The sequence below is a fragment of the Sapajus apella genome, unplaced genomic scaffold (assembly GCF_009761245.1).
Source record: "Sapajus apella isolate SASKATOON/1434 unplaced genomic scaffold, GSC_monkey_1.0 scaffold7, whole genome shotgun sequence".
NCBI classification, from domain to species: Eukaryota; Metazoa; Chordata; class Mammalia; order Primates; family Cebidae; genus Sapajus; species Sapajus apella.
Window position 1 is genome coordinate 454,720 of NW_022436947.1, and position 15,210 is coordinate 469,929.

Sequence of the window (15,210 nt, forward strand, 5' to 3'; positions counted from 1 at the left end):
TCCTTCCTTCCTTCCTTCCTTCCTTCCTTCCTTCCTTCCTTCCTTCCCTCCCTCCCACCCTCTCTCCCTCCCTCCCTCTTTCTTTCTTTCTTTCTTTCTTTTCTTTCCTTCCTTCCTTCCTTCCTTCCTTCCTTCCTTCCTTCCTTCCTTCCTTTCCTTCTTTCTTTCTCTCTCTCTCTCTTTCTTTCTTTCTTTCTTTCTTTCTTTCTTTCTTTCTTTCTTTCTTTCTTTTTCTTTCTTTCTTTCTCTCTCTCTCTCTCTCTCTCTCTCTCTCTTTCTTTCTTTCTTTCTTTTTTTGGAGTCTTGCTCTGTCACCCAGGCTGGTGTGCAGTGGCGAGATCTTGGCTCATTGCACCCTCCGCCTCCTGGGTTCAGGCAATTCTCCTGCCTCAGCCTCCCAAGTAGCTAGGACTACAGGCATGTGCCAACATGCCCAGCTAATTTTTTGTATTTTTAGTAGAGACGGGGTTTCAATATGTTAGCCAGGATGGTCTCGATCTCCTCACCTCATGATCCACCTACCTCGGCCTCCCAAAGTGCTGGGATTACCCATAGAAGCTACCGTACCTGAACAGAAAAAGGTTTCTTTCAACTTAAAAAGGCATGATTCTTGAAGTGCATGTCCTCCGAGTTTCCTGACCCTCCCAATCAAAATGACTTGCACTTGCCCATCCATTCCCATCAGCTCATGCTTATACCCTGCAGTACTTCATTAGGAAGTACAGACGAGTGTGCAAGGTGAGGCATAATGAAGCCTCACTTGGTACACCTGTCTGATTCCTTTTCTAGATTATCTGCACCTTGACAATAGTATCATATCTTGTTTATCCCTGAGTTTCCAGGGACAGTGATAGTGCCTGCCACATAATTGATGGTCAGTACATTTTGGTTAAATAATAATAATGAGAAACTCCCATTTGAAAAATGTGCTATAATTATTATTCTTTCTCAATCCAGATGCTCTCCTCTACACACAGTTTTATTCAGGAACTCTCTTAAAGTTGTAAAGGTCAGAAATTGAACACAGTTCCCCAGGTCTTTGAGCAGCACTAAATATAGGGAAAAAAAATTTCTTGTATGCTGAATACCTTACTTCTGGTTGGAGAAAATAAACACTGCGCTGGATTATTTTTAAAGATACATCACATTACGTTTGTGATCAACTGAAATGCTAAGATATTTGCACGTGGATTTCTGTCAACCTGCTTTTCTCATTCTTCATGTGTGTGATTGATCTTGAACTCAAACGATAGGACTTCAAATACTTTTTTTTTTAACCCAAAGTAAAGTCCAACAAAAATCACTTTAAATTTGATGCTGTCAGTGAAGACATTAGCAATTCTTCCTGGCTTAAGGTCACTGGCGAATTTGATATGCATATCTTTTGTGGTTTTGGTTGTTCTTCTTTTTGTCTTCTTTGAGACAGGGTCTCACTCTGTCACCCAAGCTAGAGTGCAGTGGCGTGAAAATGGCTCTCTGGAGCCTCAACCTCCTAGGCTTAAGCAATCCTCCCACCTCAGCCTCCTGAGTAGCTGGGACTACAGGCATGCACCACAACGTCTGGCTGATTTTTTTTTTTTTTTTTTTTGGTAGAGAAGTGGTCTTCCTATGGTGCCCAGGATGGTCTTGAACTCCTGGGCTCAAGCAATTTACCCACCTCAGCCTCCCAAAGTACTGAGATTACAGGCATGAAACACCACACTCAGCCCTCTTTTCTGTTTTTATCCCACTCTTTGACAATGTTGGAGGGACTGGGACTAGCTCTAATAAGAATCACCCCTTTCCATGTTGGGTAATGAATTAACAGCTGAAAATGCACCCTGAAATACTACCAGACATCTCTTATTTGACCATCTTATTCACAAAGATCTTACAGATGACATTTTAAAAACGTTTTCTAAAGCACAGAAAGACTTTTTAGTACAGTAGCCCCTGAAACTTGCCAGACAAATAATCTATTAAAACATAAATGAAGCAAGGCATGTATGGTGCCTGTGTATGGTGGCTGTGGTACCAGTGACATTCTTATTTAAATTCTAAGCCTCCCCACCATCACCCTCTGCTTTTTAAGGAAGTCTAATTTAGCATATGTCTTGGCATTGATATTAAGCCGACTTTCCACAACTGACATCCCATCTGATGGCTATCTCCAATCTTACTTATCTTTCATGATTCCTCAAAAATTAATAACTGTGACATTGAGATCATAGTACAAGTTCTTCAAACATCCACAAATAAAGTTATTTAGACTTGAAAATAAACTCTTTGAGGTTAGCCTTAATAAGCATAGGAGAGCTCTCCTAGATTCCTCACTTAAGTGGCAAGGATCTGCTGTCAGAGATTGATTACCACTTCTGATTTTTGCCCCAACACTGCACAATGAGGCAATGGAACAGGCTTTGTTACCCTAAACATCTTTAACTATCAAACACAGCCACCTGGTGAGAAGCTGCTTCTCTTCATCTTGGGAAGCTTTAAACCTTTTCCCTATTTGCCTTGAAGATTTTCTACATCTCGGTATTCTTCTGTTATTTTGAGGCTGGACATATGAAGGCCCTGAATGTTTCCCATGGTACAAAGAGGCCAAGCTAGTTGTCACAACATGCCAAGGACTTAGAAGGAGATTGTCCAGGTTAAACATGCCAGAATTAGAGGTGAAGGTCAGAAGCCAGATTCCCTCCTTCCCTGGTCATACCCCAGGCTGCTCTCCTGAGAAGAAGGTGCCAAACCAGGAGGCAACTGGAAAATATCTTGAGGGGGAAGGAGTTTTCCTCTTACTCCTATAGCCCTTGTTCACAATGTAAGCCTTGGAATTGGTAGAAGATATCTATGCTTTTGTTTCCACAAGGCTTCAAACACAATGAGATCAATAAACTATCCTAAGATTTAGAAAACTAGGTCAGGCTTTGTCTCTTCCATCTGACTCTGGAACTCCAAAAATCCATAAGCTTTCCAAAAGGGGTCCAGTAGTGGACTCATTTCAGGGTGGGGTATCAATGCTTGAGTCTTTAAAAGGTAGCTTAGAGGTAAAGAAGTGAAATAGCCTCCTTTCTTAGAAAACTGAAGCCCAAAGAGACTTGATGATTTGCACAAGGTCACATAGTTATGAAAAAAATGGAGCCTGCCTTTGAACCCAGGGCTTTGCAGCATCAGGCTCCATTCTTTGTAACAGGCTGCTGCTGCTTTTGCCCATGAATTGTAGTTGCTCCATCAGCCTTTATTTCTGCTCCTTCCAGTTTGAAGATTTTTTTTTCTTTCTAGACAATAGGGAAAGAGAAGGATTTGAATAATTCTGGCTTCTGCTAATATCATGCCACATTTTCTAAGAGTGGGCATAAAGAAAGTGGTAAATTTGGAGACAGAGAAGCCAGTCATGGAAAAACAGGGTCGAGGAGGAAAGATCCGGCACAGGTGTAACACAGAAAGACGAGAGAGGTCATGCTTGACCACAGACGGACGGATGCGGCAATGGACTGCTATTGCTGAAAAGCCAAAATGATACCAGGCTGTATTTATAAAGGGATGCCATGTAAAGCCCACGGAGCAATCACTAGGCTACAGTCTATATTAGATCTCTATTCAACATGATGCTCAGTTTGTCACACTTTGAAAAGAGAGAGCCCACAGGGGTAACAAAGTAATAGAAAATCACAACTTAAAGTTAAGGAACTGGGGTTGCTAAAGGCAACCATTTTCTTGAATTCCACCATTGTCTGGTTGCTTGAACAGGTAGGAGGAAAGAGAAGAGAAACGGGAAGGAGAGTTGCCTCAGCCAGAAATTTCTCTCCAACCTTCTGGTCTCTCAGCACAGAATTTTAGAAGCATGTTCCGCCTCCTCACCTTCCAGTCAAGGTTAAGATCCCCTGCCTGAGGTCTCTCTCTGTGAAAACTTGCAGCCTCTCATAATCAGATCTTATTAGGGATGGCTTCTCTACCTGTGCAGGGCTCTTACTGTGTAAGTCACCACCTCCACTGCTGGCTACAGGGACTTCAAGAGCAGGACTGGCTGAGCAGCCTCGGGCTCACGCCTGCAGCCCCACACTGACCACAGCAATCTTGTAGCCTCTGCCTGATTTTTTAGCTTGTTTTCAGCCTGTATGTGAAAGATTTTCTCCCTGTCTTCACCAAATCTCTGTGGGAGTCTGAACCACTACCACCTTGCCCACATACTGAGATACCTTCTTCATGCATCAGCACATTGAATACGATGGGGAAATATATAGGTCAACCACAGAGACTCAACATTGACTTCCAGGAGTGAAAAACCGGGATTGTTTTGATTTTAGACGATTTTTTGTGCAGTAATTCCATATTTTGGAGAAAGAGTGTGATGATTTTAAAACGATTCCTCTGTCATGTCTTCTTTTCTCGTGTACAGAGGTTTTAAGCTTCTTTTAATCTCTCCTGAAGAAAGCAAAAGAAAGAACACCGAAAGAAAGACACACCAAGGAGAAAGCTTATACGGATCACATACGAGGTTCTCACAGGCCACTGATAGCAAGAGGAAAAGTTTGAGAGCTGGCTGTCTCCATCTTGCCCCAGGAGAAATCCCTGGGAAAAATACAAGGATACTGTGTTCTAACTATGAGGGGAACACTTCAAGAGGCAACGACTCCAGTGGCTGACACTGGGGGCCAGGTCCTCATAGGAGCAGGGGCTTAGCTTGCTCCATCTGGCCCCAGGGCTTAGGAGTTATTTTTGAGAGAGCTCTGGGGCCCACAAGTCCAAGGAAGTGCTGGGCATTGCAGAGAATGGCCTCATCCCCAAGTTCATGCCACCAGAATTGCAAATGATCAAGTATGTAATCATGAAGAGGCTGTGAATGGTTAGGAACACAGGCTTTGTGGCCAGACACGCCTGGGATTGAATATTGGCTCTATCAATTTTCTTCCCCCAGTCCAGGGCAGCTCTCAACTGTGTCCAAGGACAAACTCACATACCTTCTAGAAACTGCTAGTCTCCTTTAAGATCAAACTTAGATGTCTGGTGTCTTTTGCTTAATGGTTTATCTTGTACATCTTTCCATAAACAACACACAGAGATTGACCAGATTGTTTTAATGGTATTCCACTATATAACCAGATTTATGTTTGCCATTTTCCAAGAATGAATGCCAGGCTGTTTATGATGTTTGCTATGGGAAACAATGCCGCAATGAATATCCTTGTACAAGTATCTGTATATAAATATAGCTGGAGCCAAATTTCCAGAAAGAGAATTTCTGCAAGTGTCTTTCAAATCTTGTCATTGTCAAATAGTCCTCTAAAGCACCTCCGCCAATTTACCACCCACTAATGGTGCCCAAGAAGCCTTCTCTTTGAAGAGGCACTAAGAAAGAAGAATGAAAGGCATGTTGAGGAAGGAACTAAAAACATCTTTTGTTGTTCTTTAACGCTCCAGCAAGGCATTGTTGGTGCTATTTTAGGGGTCCTTGGGTGCTGGCTCCACTGAAGATGAGAGCACGGTTTACTCAGAGGGGACATCTGTCAGAATCCGGGCTTATTTTTGGCAACCTAGTGACATGCACTCTGCATTTCTAGTGGACTCTTGGCTTCCCTCAGCAGTGACCCATTTGTGGCTGAATATTTAGTTGGTCTCTTAATGCCCATGTCTGCTTGGAAATCTATTTTGGGATTTGACATATTGGTCCCCTACAATAACTGTGAGATGTAAATCCCCAAATCAGGATCTTACAGTCTGTTATTTGGAAAGATGTATGGGGAAAACATGGTTTTTATTTTTATTATTTAATAGTTAAACTTTAATTATGGGAAATTACAAACATATATAGAGAAAATCATGTGATGGTGCCCCCACCACCCAGCTTCAATAATTATCAAGCTATCACCTACCTCGTTCTTCTGTACCTCTACCGATTCCTCACCTCCTATATTATTGAGAAGCAAATCCCAGACATCTTATCACTTAACCAGTAACTATCTCAGTGTCTACAGCTAAAATATAAGGTCTCTTTAACAAGATACACTTATATTACCATTAACACTCCTAAAATAATTACAATAATTTTTTGTTTGTTTGTCTTTGAGACGAGGTTTTACTACATTGTCCAGGCTGATCTCAAACTCCTGAGTTCAAGCGATCCTCCCACCTTGGCCTCTCAAAGTGCTGGGATTACAGGCATGAGCCAATACGCTGGGCCCAACAATAATTCTTAATCTACTCAATGCAGTTGGTGTTCAAATTTCTAATTGCCTCCTAATGATTTTCATATGATTTTTAAATGTTATAAAAGCAAATGTTCAGAGTTGGGAGAACTGAGTTCGAGTCTCAGGTTTGTCTCTTTCTTCTTGGGTGACTTTAGATGACTCCTCTGATTTTCATTGCCTCTTTTTCTTAGAATTTTAGAGCTAAAACAGACATATAAATCTGAACATTTTTGATGGTGTTGTGGATGAGGAAAAAGGAATAGGAAAAATCTGGTTACAATAATTGAAATCAGAGTCAACTTTTATATAACTTGTATATGATAGTTATAAAATCAATGTGTCCACCGAATTCAATAGAAGTTACAAAATCTGTCTACTCTTATCTCTATAAAACAGAAATGGTAGAGTCAGGGGATCCTTATCTTCTCCTCGTGGTAGATAAGTACTTTTCAAAATGCAGTAGAGGTAAAAGCTGCTTTCATTTAAGGCACATAATCTTAATATAGTATTTGTTTAAATCTCACAGATACTCCTTTAAAATAATCATGTTAGGAAACTGGGAAATAGGAAGGGGACAAAGGAAGAAAGAACTAAGATTTGGCAGTGATTGTGGAAGTGAAGCAAGACCATTGGTGGCTCTAACGTCACATGGAATAACGGATGCATACGTATGCCTTAACATGTGCCATACAATTATTGTTAGAGCAATGAGGCTCACCAGACGGTTCTAAATCACACCCAGTATTTTTCCCGACTGAATTTGTATTGGCAGCAATTGTATTTCTAGAGAAAAATGTATTTTCTATCAAAATCTAGAAGACCAAGTGAAGGAAGGGAAAATAGCCAAATGAAGATACGCATTGACAGGAAAGCAAAAATATTACTAAAAACTCTTGGGAGATGAAAGAAAGAGACAGTCGCCCATCCCTTTTTCTTGCTTCATGTTTGTGTCAGGGCAGCGGAAGGTGATGGAGCTGGTGGTGTAACAGGAAAAAGGAGAAAGTGAACAAAAAACCTGCAGTTCTCCTTGTGGCTTGATGAAGACAGAATTGAGAAGATCTTCCCGGGCTGCAGCCACAGGTGGGCTCCAGCTGCCAGGGATAGCATGCGTCTCTATCTTTACCATGAGCTGGATGCTTTAGTAGAAAAACAGTTCGGGAAGGATGACGGGTGGGTACTTTCTCTCTCTTGTGAAGTAAACAGTCCTCAGGGTTTGAAGAGGTTGCATTTCTGCTATTCCAATGTGTGTAGGGCACCGTCTCTGTCCTTCATCTGAACACAAGTGCCCACACATCTAGATTCAATATCTTCTCACTTAAACCTAGCAAGGACTCTGACAACCACCTGTCTCTGTTTAAAGATCACAGGCCAAGGATCTGCTTCTTCGTGAGGGTGGTGAGGAGGGGAGAGACTGTGGAGCGGAGCTGGGGTGGGGGAGGCATCACACAGACAACCTGGAGAGGACTCAGGTGGATTCTGGGGAGAGATGCACCACTAGCATCCTCAGCTGCCCATGGCTGGTCAAGAGCAAGACAGAGATTTACAATTACCTTGGCAACCAGGTAACAGGCAGAACTGTTACTTGGCAATTTCCATTCAATTTCCCTCCTTTCTCTGCAAGGCTTGGGGGCTGCAGAGTTAAAGACAGTTTTTTCCCCCAACTGCAACATACACATCAACATTTTTCCCCTTTTAATAATCCTCTAAGTTCGCCAGACTCTTTGTTGTAAGGAAATGCAAGAAAATGAGGAAAACAGTGAGACCTAGGATGTGGGGAAGGAAAACACATTTTTGAAGCACAGGTGGGAGGTAGTGGTTTGAATGACCACCTCTCAGTGGAGACCAGAAAGAGAGGAGTCAGGAATGGAATTTGTGAGAATGGGAAGGGGGTGGTTAGCCGCACACCTATAATATCAGGCAGTTGATTTGCTCATTGTTTCCGGAAACCATGAAAATGGAACAAAAGTGGAAGGAACAAGCAGAATGTATTCCCATTTTCATGTCTGTCCCCTCCCACCTCTTTTCAGAGGTCCTGTTATGGAAAGTCACCTGTGGCAGTCCATATCTGTGTGGTTCCTAATGGGCGCTGATCTCCTTCCTTTTAGTCATTGATTCCACACACATTTCGCAGGCCAGGGTATGTCAGGCATTGTCCTAGACTCGGGGGCTGCAGAGTTGAAGACAGAGTCCCTGCCCTCGTGGAACATAAGTTTTTAGTGACAAAGGCTGACAGAAACAAGTAAGCAGACAAACAACATAATTGCAAATTAGAATAAAAGTGCACTGCGAAGCCAGGGCCTGAGATTAAGATTAAGGACTTAGTTTTGTTTGGAGGGGTGGTCAGGAAAGGCCTTTGAAGAAGTGTCATTTAAGCCAAGATCTAAAGGATGATTGGGAGCAAGGGAAAGATGGGGAGACTGTGCTCAGCAGAGGGACCACATGGGGAGACTGAGAGGCCAGGACGTGCTGGGCTTTGCTAGAGGAACTGCAATTAGACCAAGGTGATGTCAGTCTAGTGTGTAAGGAGAGGTAGACAGATGAGGATCAATAATAGGGAAGGTCAGAAGAAATAGGACCTTGAAGGTTTCAGAAGGTGTGTGGATTTTATTCCTAGTACAACAGCGGACCATTGAATGGTTTTCAGCCTAGGAATGTTGTGATCAGATGTGTATTTCATTTCAATATGGCTGCTGTGCATAGACTGAATGGGAGGGTGTGGAGTGGGAGAATGCAGATTGCTGATGACTGTGGTGGTCCAGGAGAGAGATGATGAGGCAGGTGAAAGGGCACACGATGGCCTTGCTGCAACAGGGCCTAGGCTCCAAGTGCTTTTATGTTTTGCTTGTTTATTCTCTTTAGTAGGAAAAAACCCCGATACACAATAAAGCAAAGCAATTAAGATGCAGGCTCTACAGTGAAAATCTGACACCACCCCCGCTTCCTATGTGACCTTGGCAAGTTCCCTAACCTCATGTCTGAAAAGTGGGACTTGGTATAGAGATTGAGGGAGACAATTAATGTAAAGTGATTAGTATGATGCCGGGTATATAGTAAATGCTCACAGAATGGAAACATGTTATCAGTCATTGAAAACTTCAAACTAAGCTGCTCAATTTTAGGTCTAGTAAAATTATAACAGGGTAAACATAGGGAGTGTTTTCCCTCAATAAATATATGTCTTTAACCAAATAAGAAGTTTGGATTTATGAAAAGAATCTAGAGAGAGCAAATAAAAGGTAAATTTAAAGATGTTTAAGGATTTTGGAAATATAAACTACATGGTGGCAGGAAAAAGAAGTTATAATCATTAAGAATGTGAGTTTTGGCTGGGCGCAGTGACTCATACCTGTCATCCCAGCACTTTGGGAAGCCAAGGCAGGAGGATCATTTGAATCCAGGAGTTCAAGTCCAGCCTGGGAAATCCTGGGAAAGTCCATCTCTACTAAAAATTAAAAACAAAACAAAAAAATGTTCCAGGCATGGTAACATGCTCCTGTAGTCTCAGCTACTCAGGAGGCTGAGGTGGGAGGATTGCTTGAGTTGGGGAGGTCGAGGCTGCAGTGAGCCTTAATTGTGCTCCTGCACTCCAGCCTGGGCAACAGACCAAGACCCAGGCTCGAAAACAAACAAACAAAAACAAAGAGTATGAGTTATGAGTTTTGGAGCTGGACAGATCTGGATTTTCTTCCTAGGTTTGCTACATACCAGCTGTGTGACCCTCAGGAATGTCACCTAACCTCTGAGCACATTTTCTCATCTGCAAAGATAGCTAACAGCCATGCTTTCTGCATAGAGACATGGTGGAGAGTGGATTAAAAAACACATTAAAGGGCTTGCTTGGCATGAGACCTAGGACCTAGCAAGGGTTCAGTAAATGGGGCGCTGCTGAAGAAAGGGAGCAACCTTATGCTGATGTGTTAGGGGTTAGGAGATCCATCTCCATAAAAGCTAAAGCTTCTTGGAAATGACAAAGGCCTCTCTGGAGAAGGAGATTCCACACTATACTTCTCCACACACTCAATAGGTGTACAAGTTTGCCTGGGCTGTTGTGACAAAGTGCCACAGAGCAGTTGGCTTAAACAACAGAAATGTATTGTCTCGCGGTTCTGGAGGCTAGAAGTTTGAGATCCTGGTGTCGGCAGGGTTGGTTATCCCTGAGGCTGTGACGAGAATCTGTTCCACACCTCTCCCCGAGCTGCTGGTGGTTACTGGCAATCACTCAGGTTCTTTGGCTGGTAGGTGTGTCACCTGGCCTTTGCCTTTGTTCATCTAGCATTCTCCCTATGTGCATGTCTCTGTGTCCAAATTTCCTCTCTTTATAACCCTTCATACTGAGTTAGCGGCCAAGTCTAGTTACTTCATCTTAGCTTAATTACCTGCAAAGACCATATTTCCAAATAAGGTCACATTCTCAGGTACTGAGGCTTAAAGTTTCAACATCTTTTTGAAGGGACCGAATGCATAACAGTGGGCATACCAGCACTGTTTCCATGTCAGAATATGAAGTTAGTCCAGGCTTCCACAGCGAGTGTGGAGGTTGGGGAGGAAGTGGAAGACCAGGGCTGATGCTTCACAAATGGACTCTGCAAATCCTCTCTCCTAGGAGCCCCTCCTCACTAAGTCAAATGCTCCCAAATTGACAACGGGAGTTTGCTTGCAGGCAACCGGACAATCACATCCACGTGTCCACTCTAACACTGGTAGCAGTGCCTATACAAATGAACAAGCAGCAAGCTCTGCTTCCTGTGTGCTCTTTGTGCTCTTGTTTCACCTTCGCTGGGATTCAGGCTTGAGATTGCACCGCTGGGCCACTGTGAATGTTGTCTGTGTTGTGTACTGCACAAATCTAGAGGATGCGATTTACATTACAGTCTATTTTGTACTAAAGTACGCAAAAATCTTGAGCCCTCATCTAATCCCTACAACTCAGTTTTTCTCATCAACTGCTTTCCCACAAGTTTCCCAACTGAGTATTCAGGTTTACTTCTGCTCCGCTGGTGGAACACAGCAAAGTGTGTGTGCCCATGGCAGTGGGGAGGAGAAAGAGAGAGAGAAAGAGAGAGAAACACATGAAGGGAGTGGGGAGGGTAGGATGGAGGGAGATTGAGAGGAAGAAGGAAAGAGAAATGAGGAAAGTAAGAGGTCATAACAGAAGAGCCTGTATATAATTCTTCAAGATCGTTAACAACAGGAAAAGCAACACTTTAAGAAGGACTCTGATAAGGAAATTCATTAAATGATGGAGAAGACGCCAACCAGCAGCTTAGCTATTGGCAGAAACTTTGTGCTAATTATTAAGGGATAAAAGGGGGCAAAATGAAAAGTGGAGCTTCACTGTTATGACCTTGAAGGCAATATGCAGGATTTAAAACTGAGATGGATTTTCAGAACAAGGCTGGAGCTGGTGCTCAAAGTCTGGCCTCTTTTCAAGCTGAAGTATTTTGATGTTGAAGCAGGAACATGATAAGAGATGGAAGGATGAAGTATTCAGTGCAAAGAGAGTGACCCTGATTTTTGCAAGCCAGTATGTAAAAACACTTATGCTGTGTATTCAATATGATTACAACTATTCTAACAAATGGCAACCAGAAAAAATATGTCAAAATGTTAATGGTGGCTATCTTTAGGTGGCAGGACGTGTGGACCCTACTTCTTTCTTCTTTTTCTCCTTTTCCTTCTTTTTGCCTTTTCCTTATTTTCTCCAGCGGGGACAAAAATTAAAGTTAAGAAAGAATCTTTGGTTTTTTAAATTGCAGTTCTTACTGTAGATAAACTGACATCATTTCTTTTCCTAAAATGACTTAAAAGTCATTGCATATTTTAGTTTTAGAAAAGTTTTCAGTATCAGGGGAACTGGGTTATTCTAGAAGAAAATGTAGGCCAGGCACAGTGGCTCATGCCTGTAATCCCAGCACATTGGGAGGCTGAGGCGGGCAGATCGTGAGGTCAAGAGATCGAGACCATTCTGGCCAATATGGTGAAACCCCATCCCTACTAAAAAATACAATAATTAGCTGCACATGGTGGCACACTTCTGTAGTCCCAGCGACTCAGAAGGCTGAGGCAGGAGAATTGCTTGAACCCGGGAGGCAGAGGTTGCAGTGAGCCAAGATCGTGCCACTGCAGTCTGCCTGGTGACAGAGCGAGACTTCATTTAAAAAAAAAAAAAAAAAAAAAGAAAATGCATATTCCAGGATATGCAATATCCAGTAAGATGAATCCACACTTGGCCTCAAAAATAGCTAAGGATAGATTTTATTTTTGCTTAGCCCTAATTTTAGTGTAGATGAAGCTCAATCTTTGAGCATTTGAAAGTTATATTAAAAGGCAGACCTCTGGGGGTAGAAACCAAATTCTCAAGCTTGGATAGCTAGAGTGCTTTCTGAAGGCCATTTTGTTTTTATGACCATTTGGTTCGGAATTAATGAGAACTACTTTGCATAGGCATCATTTTATCTTCTAAAGCAGTGCCTTATGGGGATTCTTTCCACTCACCTAGTAGATACAGATTATCAAAGCTTTTTTTTTTTTCAGGTCCCAACCCTTCACTGTTCTAGTATATGCACCTCAGAGATAATTATTTTTTAAGGCCTACAATTTTAGAGCGTTTATCAGGTTATTAAAACCACCAGTTATGGTGGTGAACACCCAAGGAATTTGGATACTGCTGAAAAGATTAAGAAAACCGGACCTGGTGTGGTGGCTGACATCTGTGATCCCAGCACTTTGGGAGGCCGATGTGGGCGGGTCACAAGGTCAGGAGCTCCAGACCAGTCTGGCCAATATGGTGAAACCCCATCTCTACTAAAAATACAAAAATTAGCTGGGCGTGGTGGCAGGTGCCTGTAGCCCCAGCTACTCGGGAGGCTGAGGCAGGAGAATTGCTTGAACTTGGGAGGTGGAGGTTGTCGTGACTGAGATCGAGCCACTGCACTCCAGCCTTGGCGACAGAGCAAGACTCTGTCTCAAAAAACAAAACAAAACAAAACAAAAAACCTCCAAGGAAGCCACTTGGGGGAAGGAGCACACAGAAGAAGAAAGTTAGTCTTAATTGAATGTTTATGTTTCCTTTTTTGTCTCAAGCAGAGATAATCCTTGTGGGCAAAGGAGGTTGTGAAGTCCTCAAAGTCTTTTGAGCCACTAAAATGATTGGTAATTCTTGAAGTACATACACAACAAAGGAATTTCATTGTTGCGGATGGAGAGCATAAGTCAATACAGACGGCAGAAGGCCTTTGGTGGACTGGGATTTACCGTGCCAGATAGGCTAATTCCATTCAAAAAGATACTTGAATATCAGTCTCAGTGGTTCATTTTCAGGGCTGAAAGGAGCCAAAGGAACCTGCATTTCATTAGTAGGTCCATCCTTTACTAAGAAGCTGAGCCACAAAGAAGAGTAAATAATGGCGCAGCAGTATCACAGTGTGGCAAGAACCCCAATTTGAATCCCACAGTTTGTGTAAACAGCGTGTTGGCGTAAAGATGCCGCAAACATTTGACTTGGGATGGGCTCTGTTGCTCCCTTCCGCATTCCTCCTCCCTCTGCCTTGTGTTCCCAAAGTCTGACCCAGGGACCACAACATCTATGCCCCTGGAGTGCAGATGTTTTCCCCATGCCCTCACCTCCTTCTGGTTGTTAACAGAATGTCATTTCTGTCCCTATTTAAAACCACACCCTTAGCACCTCCATTCCCCCTCCCTGATTGGTTTTTCTCTATATTATTACCATATTGACTACTACTAATTTCAGTATCAGTCTCTCCCTACCCCACACTACACTGTCAAAAACTTCAGGGCAAAGATTTGTCTGTTTTGTTCAACGCTCCATCCCTATAACCTGGGACTGTGCCTGACACAAAATATGTGCTCAGAAAACAATTCTACTTATAAGCAGTGTTGGTCCTTTTTCCATTTTTTTTCTTGTAGATCAAAAGCCATGGAGGGGGAGAATTATTTAATCTTAACCCCATATAGCACATTGCCAAAATTTAAAAAGTAGTGTAGGGAACCAAGGGAGGAAACGGTAAGGAGACCCCTGCCCTAGTTAACCCCTTGTTCCACACTTCAGCAACAACATGAGAAAGACACTGAAGGTATATGAAAAACTCATTTCACAGTCATTGCTACCTTACCGGGGGCTGGCAAGGTTCTGAAGCAGGGCTCTTTTTAAAAATTTGTATAAATTTGTGGGGTACAAGTGGAATATTGTCACATGCATTGATTGTATAGCAATGAAGTCAGGGCTTTTAGGGTATCCATCACCCAAATAATGTACACTGTACCCATTAAGTAATTTCTCATCATCCACTGCCCTTCCACCCCCTCACCTTTCTGGGTCTCCATTGTCTAGCATTCTACACTCTATGTCCATGTATACACATTATTTACCTCTCACTTAGAGGTAAGAACATGTGGTGTTTGTCTTTCTGCATCTGACTTGTTTCACTTAAGAGGATGGCCTCCAGTTCCATTCACGTTGTTACCAAAGTTATGATTTCATTCTTTTTATGGCTGAATGGTATTCCGTTGGGTATAGGCACCACCACGTTACTTTAATCATTTGTTGATGGACACGTAGCTTGCTTCCATATCTTTGCCACTGTGAATAGTACTGCAATGAACATACAAGCTGAAGCGGGATTCTTTATTGGTCTCCTAAAACAACTGAGAGATGGAAGCCCAGAGTGAATGTAGAGGGAGTCTGGCTGCAGTCCCAGCCATCGGACAGGGGGTAGAACTACGGATATTATCACCATGGGGGGGGCTGCAGCCCAATCAGTGACATCACACCCTGACATGGGAAGTGCCAGGCCCAGCCAGTGATGCCACTAGACATGGAGAGAGACCTTCCCCACTACCTCCAGGTGACCGGCGCCATCATCTACTTCAAAGTGCTGCTCCACAGACAATGCTTTCCCACTGGCATTCTTTATGAAGGCTCTGCTTTAAGTACAGCTGCAGAGTCGCATCACCTCATTAGCCAGTGGGACTTTGCATGGGCCATTGACATTTTTAACTATTTAATAATAAATACTTACATAGT